Genomic DNA, 11,360 nt, shown 5'->3' with positions numbered 1-11,360 from the left:
GCAAGAGCATTACCTGCTCTACTGTCTCTTCTGTGCTCAAGAATTATTTAGAAAGTTTAAAAGTACCTGATGAAGGCAATGTGCTACTGAACACATACTCTGTTTATAAACTCACAGTTTATTTGAGGGTATTTTACCACTTGCTTCCTGAACATCATAAACAGAAATGAAGAATGTATTTTGTGCTTAAGAGAAGCCCACACAAGATGAACACACACTTCTATTACCAGGAAACAGGCAGAATGCAATATACCATTTATAACCGCACCATTTATAACCAAAGATACACAGAGCTTGCTCCTGGCTCTGCAATCAGGAATCTCCTCTGGTGATGCTCAGGGACCATGTGGGGGTGCTCATGATCAAACCCTAGTTATTCACATACAAGGTAAACACCTTACTTTGTCTGACCTCCCCATGTACTCATTTTTGTTTTGTTTTGTTTTGTTTTGTTTAAGGGTCATACTCAGTGGTCCTGGCTCTGAACTCAGGGATTGATTACTCCTGGTTGTGTTAGGGGCAATCATATGTGATGTTGTAGATTGAACCCTGGTGGGCCACCTGCAAGCCCTACCCTCTTTACTATCACTCTGACCTGGTAAGGAGACTGCATGTTTTGTCCATTTTTTTTTTTTTGTGGTTTTTGGGTCACACCCGGCAGTGCTCAGGGGTTACTCCTGGCTCCATGCTCAGAAATTGCTCCTGGCAGGCACGGGGGACCATATGGAACGCTGGGATTTGAACCGATGACCTCCTGCATGAAAGGCAAACGCCTTACGTCCATGCTATCTCTCCAGCCCCTGTTTTGTCCATTTTTATTGGGTCTATTCACATCCAGTGGATAGGGATACAATTATAGCAAGGCCTGCTTTGTAATTTTCATTTCAGTTGCTAGTAGGAAAGATGAGAGAATTTATTTCATGACAACTAATAGGTGAGGTTGGTTAAAATTGAACCATTTACCTATTAAAAAAAAGCCACTTGCCTCCGATCAGATATCCAAATATACATGAGGTGTAAATTTTAGCAATCTTTTGGTTTATGTTATGCATACAGTTATAATTGTAAAATGTATTACCTGGGACCAGAGAGATAGCACAACAGAAGGGCGTTTGCCTTGCACACAGTTGACTCAAAATGGACAGTGGTTTGAATCCCGGCATCCCATATGGTCCCCTGAGCCTGCCAGAGATGATTTCTGAGCACAGAGCCAGGAGGTAACCCCTGAGCACTACTGGGTGTGACCCAAAACCAAACAAGCACACAAACAAAAAGTATCACTTGCTCATATAATGATTGAGTTGATCATTTGTATTTAATTACAAATGATACCAACTGTAGGCCTAAATTTTGAAAGCGCATTTTTGATCATGGTTAGAGAAATAGCCCTGAAATGGGTGAGAATTTGATTGCCTTGCATGTGGCTGACCCCATTTCTATACCGTCATCTCTAGTTCTTTGAGCAATACTATGTGATCCCCGAGCACAGAGGCAGGAGTTAAGCCCTGAGCATCACTTGTTATGGCCCTAAATCTCCCTTCTCCCACCAAATAAAAGATTGTTTATGCCAGAGAATCCTGGCACATTTATTTAATTAATTAATTAAATTTTTTTTTGGTTTTTGGGCCACACCCCGTGACGCTCAGGGGTTACTCTTGGCTATGCGCTCAGAAATCGCCCGTGGCTTTGGGGGACCATATGGGACGCCGGGGGATCGAACCGCTGTCCGTCTTACACTAGCGCTTGCAAGGCAGACACCTTACCTCTAACACCACCTTCCCGGCCCCATCCTGGCACATTTATTATCTCCTGGAACACTGCCCGAGGTCACTCTTGAACAGAGAGCCAGGAATAGCCCCCTGAGCTCTGCAGGTTTTGGCAACAATAATAATAACAACAAACTTTTGACTCTTGTTTATCTCACAAAAATCTATTGAATGCCTTCTAATTGCCAGATGTTTGCCTAAATTCTGGAGATTCTGATAAACTTGAGTCCGATAAACTCAAGAAAGCTTACAGTGGAGGGACCACTGTTACCAGCAATGATGTGAATGATTAAAAAAAAAAACTAGTTATGAGAAAAACAAGAACAAGTTGGGTAGGAAGTTCTGGTTGAAGAAAGCCGGAATGGAAAGGCCCTCAGGTGGGAACTAGTTTATTCAATTATTCCTCTTCCCACAAGTTTGCTGAGTCCCTGTTCAGGGCCTTTGATAAGAGGCTAGGAAAAGAAGATGATTAAGAGAGTCACCTTGGATTCTAGCCCCGAGAGAATCAAGTTCGAGCAGGAATGACAGACAAACAGAAACTAGTATCTGACAATAATGAATGAGCTATCACTGAGTGGAGCAGTGGGAGATTGTGTGTGCGTGTGTGTTTGTGTGTATTTTGTGTGTCTTAGATCAGGGGCTAGAGAGTGAATTTTTGATTAAGATGGCAGAAGGAAGCTCATGTTTGTATCACACACTTGGTTAGTTAGTCTATTTCCATTTAGGGATTGGGACAAAGTCAGATAGGCTGAAGATAATGTGATTCCTGCAAATCTCCCAGAACCCCTCAACTTGCTCTTCCACTGAGAAATGCTTTGGGAATAAGAGAAACAACCACCATTGATTAAAGTAAAGAGAAACGATTTGTAAGTTTAGGTACTTTTGAGTAGTAGCAAATTACATGCCACTTCTCATCAGTGGTTTGTGTGGTAGAATTAGAGTGCTTTTTATTGAATAAGGAATAGATTTAATAGCAATTCAATTTACAATGAAATAATGAAGGTAGGTGAATTAATACAAATTAAAACAAATCTACAATACCACAAATCAGCCTTAGCTTTAACCTTATTATTCCCTCAGTTTTAAATAAGTGAATTCTGGGGCCAGAGTGATCGCACAGTGGTAGGGCGTTTGCACTGCATGAAACTATCTGGGACTGATCCGGATTCTATCCCTGGGATCCCATTTGGTCCCTGGAGCCTGTCAGAAGTTATTTCTGTGCAGAGAGCTAGGAGTAATTCCTGAGCACCGCCAGGTATGCCAACCCCAAAATAAAATAATATAATATAAATAAAATAAAATAGTGAATTCAGGGCTGGCCAGATAATACAGTGGGTTAGGTGATTGACTTGCACACAGCTGACTGGAATTCAATCACCAGCACTGCATTTGGTCCCCCAAGCACTGCCAAGAGTGATCTTTGAATCAGGGATATGTGAACACTGCTGAATGTGAACAAAAAACAAAAACAACAAAACAGAATAAAAATGAGTGGGTTTCAGTTCAGAGAGATTGGAAGGGGCTGACCTTACACAAAATGGATCCTGGGTTTATCCTAGGCACCACATATGATGCCCTGAATGAGAGCCAAAAGTGACCCCAGAGAATAGTCAGGAGTAAGCCCTGAGACCCAACTTCTTAACATAAGTGGGTTTAGCAGAAACATTTTTACTTTACTTTATAACTTTTTACCTCCAAATGTGTGTTGCTATTTAGGTTTTTTTTTTTTTTTGCTTTGTTTTTGTTTTGGGGCCACACCTGGCGATGCCCAGGGGTTACTCCTGGCTCTCTGCTCAGAAATCGCTCCTGGCAGGCATGGGAGACCGTATGGGATGCCCGGATTTGAACCACCATTGGTCCTGAGTCAGCTGCTTGCAAGGCAAATGCCCTACCGCTGTGTATCTCTCTGGCTCCATGTTGTTTAGTTTTTACTCTGGGGAAATTGCAGAAATTTAAATAGTTATTTTAGGAAACTTACCCAGCTGTGATCAGGTTTAAGGTAGCACTCCAAGTGAGGCTTAAGAGACCATGTTTGATGCTTGAGATAGAACCTTAATGAGCCTAGTGCAAGGAAGAGACTACCATTGTACTATTGCTTTGGCTCAATATAATACTCTTTAAAGCAATTCCCATGAAAAAGTGTTAATAGCAAAGAGAACAGACTGGTGATAGCTTCCACACACCAATAACGCTGGAAAGTACGATGCCATATGCATCATGGTCTCTACATATAGGCCTCATCTAACTTCTTGTTTTGCTGTTTTACATAAGCTTTCTTGCCAAGTTCATAGTCTCTGTTCATCAAAAATGTTAATTTTACAAATGGCATTGATGAATGTTTGTCTCAACCTCCCTCTGACAATAGGTCTGTTTCTCCTTTATCTGATTGGTTTTGTCTCTGAATGATCCAATTCCAAACTTCTAGGAGAAAGTGTCTGGCATACTGAACTTGAATTGGATGTAAATTCCTGTCCAATCAGCTGTAACAGAAGGAAAATAGAGATCTAAATAGTTTTTGCTCTTTATATTTTGTCTATTGTCTATTTTTATATTTTGTATAGCACCACATATGGCAGTGCTCAGGGTGCTCAGGGCTTACTTTTGACTGTACTTAGGATCATTCCTGATGGTGCTGGGAGACCAAAGGTGTTGCAGGAAAATGAACCTGGGTCTACTCCCTTATTCACTGTGTTATTTCTTTTCTTTTCTTTTTTTTTTTTTTTTTTTTTTTTTAGCCACAACCGGTGACGCTCAGGGGTTACTGCTGGCTTGCGCTCAGAAGTCGCTCCTGACTTGGGGGACCATATGGGACACCGGGGGATCGAACTGTGGTCCATCTAAGGCTAGCGCAGGCAAGGCAGGCACCTTACCTCTAGCGCCACTGCCCGGCCCGCACTGTGTTATTTCCCTGGCCCCAATTTGCTATGCTATTGTCAATAGACCCAAAAATATAATGAATAATGATGATAACACACTATATACTTGAAATACCAGTTAAGGTAGAGTGACATTATGTTAGTATTTTGAACCTCACTCCCAGTCATGCTCCTGTTCACCTCCCTACTTTCCTTAGAGTTATACTAGATTTGAAGATATATATGTATATATACATATGCCACAGAAAATAGATTATACTACGAGTTTATTTTTCCATTTAACAAATATTTATTGAATGTACTGGGAAGCTAGCATTGAACAAAATAGACAGAAACCTGTGAACTCCCAGAGTTTTCCTTCCAGGGAGGCAGACAAGCATGAAGCAAAATAAGCATTATAGGGTACCTGGGGAAGGTTGTACATACCATGGAAAAATAAATCCTGAGGCTTAATCGGAAATTGTTCAGGTGGTCAGAGAGGAGTTCAACTTGAAGAGACAGCTGAATCCAGCTTACTTAGAGAAAGGACAATCCAGGCAGTGTGAAAAGAAAAAGGCTGTGCTTGCTCAAAGCAAGCCCAGGGCCCTTCAGGCTGGAGGCTGGAGGATGGAGCAGAGGGGTAGACGTCGGAGTGTCTATAGACACAAGGCTGGGTAAGAAGTTGGGTGAGTGATGACTAAGAATTTAGGGTTCTCTTTTAATTTTTTTCTATCCACCATTTTTTTTTTTTTTTTTTTGGAGACTGCTTAATCTAGTCCTGGCTCTGTGCTCAGGAATGACCCCTGGTGGTGATCAGAAGCTTCTTTGTAGAATCAACAAGTTGCCAATGTGTCGTGGGTGGGGTGGGGGGAGTTGTTTATCCCCATAACTACCCTCATTTAGGGCTTTTGGGACGTTTTCGGCTTTTGCTCTCTGAGATAAAAGACATCACAAGGCCTAGAAAAGTAAGTATTTAGCTGAACAATTTGGTGGCGTTGACACAAGTCAGAGGAGACTGGCAGTTGTCATATGTTGTTAGGTCTTTTGTTGCTCTTGTTATGATTCCGCAAGAAATTATGAGGACTTGGATAAATAAAAAGTCGCGAATCGTCAAGATTATGAATGGATTCAGAAGGTGTGCCTGTCAAGGATTATTTGGGTATTAAATATTAGAGATTAGAGAAATTAAAAACTAACAGTATGTGTTTGCTTCGCAGCCCTTGGATGGAAAGCCTTTCATGAACTGGGCGAAGGAAGATGGTAAAGAGAAAGTTTGGTGGCCAGAGCGATAGCACAGGGGTAAGGCATTTGCCTTCCACTTGCCAGATGGACCCGGGTTTGATTCCTGACATCCCATGTGGTCTCCTGAGCCTGTTAGGAGCTATTTCTGAGTGAAGAGCCAGGAGTATCTCCTGCGTGCCGCTGGGTTTGACCCAAAAACAAAAGGAGGAAGTTTGAGGAAGATGTCTGTGGGAAGAGGGTATCAGGGAAAGCAGAAACTCCTTTCAGGAAGCATGGTGAAAAGTGTCTTAGGCATTCATTTGAAGTGAGGTTGGGCAGTGTCACTTTCAGTTACAGCATTGTGTTGGCATTTAAGACATGTAGACTGAATATAGAACCAAGAAAAGAAGATAAAAGTTGGAGGAAGGTCCTAGACTTGGACATTCCAAGACTACAAATTTACAGTTATTCAAGACCACAGAGAACTAGTTGAGGGAAACTGAGGCAGCAAATGAGGAAGAAGAGAATTCCAGCTTCTAGTACTGTCCAGAAAGCCTATGGTTGAAAGCATTTTCAAAAAAAAAAAAAAAAAGATGACCATCACTGATGGCCAGCCAAGTCAGACAAATACAGGGATCAGGGAATGGGGTCATTTGATTCACTAACACAGAAGTGTCGACTATTTGACATAAGGGTCAGGGTTTGTGAGGGTGGAGTTGAAAGTATTTTTAGAGTGGGGCTAAAGGAAGCCATAGGAAATGAGATTTTGCAGTCCTAGTGTACTGAGGATGACCAAAACAACGAAACTTTATTGTATTCATGTACTTATGCAAAATACGGTAATTTCTGTTGTTTCGATTTGGAATTGGGGCCACACTTAGTTGGGCTCAGGACTTACTCCTAGTGGAGTCCAGAGGACCATATTAGGTGCTGGGATGAAATTCAGTCAGCTGAGTGCAAGGCAAGTGCCCTACTCACTGGTCCCAGATAATTTCATATAATGATTTTTTTAATCTATAAATAACCACTAAAAATAAAAATGGGATCTCTTCATTGGCTGTGACATCTATGTTTTAGGGCCAATAATTAAAATCAACCCCATTGAAAACAACTTGTATAGATGAAATGTTCATTGGAAATTCAAAGATGGAGTAGTTGTCAAGATGTCTTGAATTTTCTCAGTGGAAACAAGAATAAATGTTCATGTGGCTGCAGTGGGAATGCATATTGGAAACCTACAAGATCAAAGCCCCACTCACTGGGCCTGATTAATTCCTTCCTTGAGTCAGGACCAGGACTTTAAGCTGAAAACTCACTCTTGTTTCACAAGAGATAAAATTTCAGGGGGCTTGAGTGAGAGTACAACTAATATGGTGTTTGCTTTGCACACTGCTGACTTGGGTTTGATCCCTGGTATTCTCTATGGTCCTCCAAGATTGCCAGAAGTAATTCCTGAGTGTAGAGTCAGGAGTAACCCCTTAGAATCATCCAAAAAACAAACAAAAATAAAAAACCCACAACAAAAACATTAATTTAATTTTATTTTTTTTAAAGCTTTATCGATAGATTGGTTGGTTTTTGGGCAACACCCACTGGCACTCAGGGGTCAACCTGGTTTCTGCACTGAGAAATCATCCCTGGTAGGCTGGGAGACCATATGAGATGCTGGGAATTGAACTGGGTCCCTCCTGGGTCAGTGGCATGCAAGGCAAATGCCCTACAGCTGTGCTATCTCTCTGGCCCCCAAAACATATAATTTTAGGGCATGATTGTTTTGTCAATAATATTTTCTTGTCCTCTCTCTAATATGTAAATCCCTATACATTGCTTATACTTTCACTTAAAGCTCTCCCTTGTGTAAAGAGTACTAAGGAGTGAAATTAATTAATTAATATATATTTATTTATTTTGTGGACCATCCCTGGTTATATATAGAGATTAGTCCTGGCTCTGTACTCAGGAATTACTACTGATTGGTTAATGGGTTCTGGGGATCAAACCAGGTGAGCCATGTGCAAGGCAAGTACACTATCCACTGCATTATCTCACCAGACCCCATATTTGTATATTTATTTTTACTTATTTGGCTGCCATTCTTTGCTTTCTAATTGTATTTTCTCTATTCTCACAAATTGGATTTTTTTAGCTTGAGAGTTTAGTCATAAACTCTTCTTTAGGAAGTCAGGAGCTATCTCTCTGCAGCCTCCCACATTGTACAGCTGTTTATGTGTCTTGTAATTATCAGAGATTTTCTCACATTCACACACCCGTTGAGGCTTGTACATGTAAAGAATAAGGGTGGACATCCGTCACTAGGGCTTTTATCTATGAATTTTGCCAAGTGGAGATCAACTTTGATCTTTTCAGCGAGAGCATTTTTGGCAGCCCGATTGCTATGGTTGAGGCTACTTTGGAAAACAGAAAATGAACTGAAAGAAAACAAAATTCAAAGAGAAAGTTTTTGAGTAGAATTGACTTCATGGACTTAGTTCAAGAGTAGTAGTGGGGGGTGGGGTGGGAATGAAGAGTTAGTACATAATACAGTGAGTAAGATCCTTGTCTTGAATGTCACTGACCCAGGTTCCACCCCTGGCATCCCGTATGGTCCCCAGAGGCTGCCAGGAGTAATTCCTGAATACCAGGAGTAAGTCCTGAGCATCACCTGATGTGACCCAAAACAAACACAAAAACAAGTAGCAGCAAAACTGGAGAGATAGATACATGAATGTGCTTGCTGGGCATATGGCTGATCCTGGATCTATTCTCATCCCAAACTTTGTCTAAGATATTCTGCGAGTAACCCCGAATCAGAGCAGGCAGTAGCGCCCAGCACCACTGAGAGTCCTAATACCAAAATAAAAAGTAATAATAAAATAAAGAGTGATGAGTCTTTGGTGTTAGGTCAATAGGCTGAAATACATCCTTTGCATGTAGGAAGGCAAGGATAGATCCTCCTGAGTAGCACATCTCAAGCACTGAGTTTGGCATCACCTCTGAAAGTGGTCCCTCAAAAACAACAACAAAACAATCACAAAGCAGGCTGTAATATTGGGCTGTAGCTGTGACTCAGTGATTGAGTGATGGCTTGTGCTCCATCCCTGGCATTGCTGAAAAGAAAACCAAAACAATAGAGAGGTAACACTATGTCCTCAGCAATCTTCAGAAATGTCTGTGCCTTGGTTGCCTGGTTTCTGTTTTCAGTGGTGTCAAAGCTTCATGGCTTCAGCCAACTTCACTTTTATGCTTCCTCTAAGAGGGCTTGATCCAGCAGAAAGGTCGAAAAATCAAGACTCTAGAGGGGCTTAGGAGTGCAGGAGGCCAGGGGCAGTACGAAGAGCTCAGCACCAGCCAAGTATCGTCACACACTTGTTATGTCTGTCTCTTCCTTAGTCCTCATACGCTCACATGTATCCTCCACAAGAGAAACTGGAAATCTGAGTTGTGCCATGACATGTTCCAGCTTGGAAATGTTGGCAAGGAAGGCTGGTTCCGAGAAAAGCTTCTGTATCAACCTTTGGCAGGCCCCGGCAAATTTGTGCAGGGGAAGCTGTCTGCAGCTTCTGGTCTGGGATGGGGTGGGAGGGATGAGTGTGTGGTCCTGGCAGCTTCTCTGAAACTTAAAAACAACTGGTAGCTAATGATCTAAATGTTTTCAATTACAAATTGTTCTCTCCATTTCCTGTTTTTGTAACAATTGTTAAATCACATTTTCTGGCTGTTTTGAACATATTTGATGAAAGCGGAGGGTTCTATATCCTGTGGCTGTGTGACTTCCTTCCTTCCTTCCTTCCTTCCTTCCTTCCTTCCTTCCTTCCTTCCTTCCTTCCTTCCTTCCTTCCTTCCTTCCTTCCTTCCTTCCTTCCTCCCTCCCTCCCTCCCTCCCTCCCTCCCTCCCTCCCTCCCTCTCTCCGTCCCTCCCTTCCTTTTTCACAGAGAGAAGGTGGGAAGTACCAGAGTATCCAATAACAGATAGGAGAACCTCCAAAATAAATAAATAAATAAATAAATAAATAAATAAATAAATAAATAAATAAATAAATAAATAAATAAATAAATAAAGGGGCTGGAGAGATAGCATGGAGCTAAGGCGTTTGCCTTGCGTTCACAAGGACGGTAGTTCGAATCCCAGTATCCTATATGGTCCCCCGAGCCTGCTAGGAGCAATTTCTGAGCATAGAGCCAGAAGTAACCCCTGAGCATGGCCGGGTGTGACCCAAAAACCAAAAAAAATAGGAGAACCTGAATCCAATTCCTGATACCATGTGGGCCAGACCTGGCGGTGCCCAGGGGTTACTCCTGGCTGTCTGCTCAGAAATAGCTCCTGGCAAGCACCGGGGGCCATATGGGACACCGGGATTCGAACCAACCACCTTTGGTCCTGCCTGGATCGGCTGCTTGCAAGGCAAACACCGCTGTGCTATTTCTCCGGGCCCTGGGTGTGGCCTTTGGGGCCCTCTAGCACCACTACTCCTCTTATATTTGAATATTTAAACATTAAATAAATATTGAAATTAAAGTATCAAGAGATAGAATTTTATTATTTTATTTGGGGGACCACACTCAGTGTTCCTCGGGGATTACCCTTGACTCTGGTTAGGGATTACACACATCAGGGCTGGGTAGAGAAATGAGGGACCATATAGAGTACTGTGTGCAAGGCAAGAACCCTACCTGCTGTGCTGTGGGTTCATTGTCACAGAATATGATGTCACTTCTATCAGTAATTTTTATCCTCTCCATTGCTGCACAGCATTCAATTTATGAATATACTATAATACGTTTCTTTGTATCCATTTTGCCGGGTATTTGAGTGATTTCCAATTTGGGGCTGTTATGAATACAACTGCAATGGACTTTTATTTTTGTTGGAAGTGTTTTCATTTCCTTTTGGTAAATAAACATGAGTAGAATTGTTGATTGATGCGGTATGTACGAGTTTAAATATATACCATTATAAGTTCTCACCAGAAAAGTGAGTGCTAATTGCTTTATATACTCATAGAGCCTGTGATTGTTTTTTGTTTTGTTTTGTTTTGTTTTTTTATCCAAGGGGGGACAATTTAGGCCACACATGATGTTTCTTCTGAGCTTCTCCTCAATGTGTGATTGGAATTCCTCCATTAGGTACTTTGGGGATAAGCTGTTTCAAGGTTTATACATGGGTGGGTTGTATGCAAAGCAAGAAACTTTACCCTATACTGTCTCCCTAACCTTAATTTTTACTTTCTTATTTAATGTAATTTTGTAATGAATTTTGGTTTTTCTCTATCTCTGTTGCTCTCTTTTTTGCCATATCTGATTGCTCTCAGAGCTTATTCCTGGCTCTTCACTCAGGGGTCACGCCTGGAGGAATTGGGTTGGCCATATTTGGTGCTGGGAAACTGAACCCAGGTCCATCTCATGCATGCCTTACCTGTTGTACTAGTCCTTCAGCCTTTTAATTAATTTTGGTTTTCATAATTTACCCTTTTATTTTGAAATGATATATGTATCTAATTATAAATAAGGTGGTACAAGA

This window comes from Suncus etruscus, chromosome 13, assembly GCF_024139225.1.
Source record: "Suncus etruscus isolate mSunEtr1 chromosome 13, mSunEtr1.pri.cur, whole genome shotgun sequence".
NCBI lineage: Eukaryota > Metazoa > Chordata > Mammalia > Eulipotyphla > Soricidae > Suncus > Suncus etruscus.
This window is presented reverse-complemented; position numbering follows the sequence as displayed.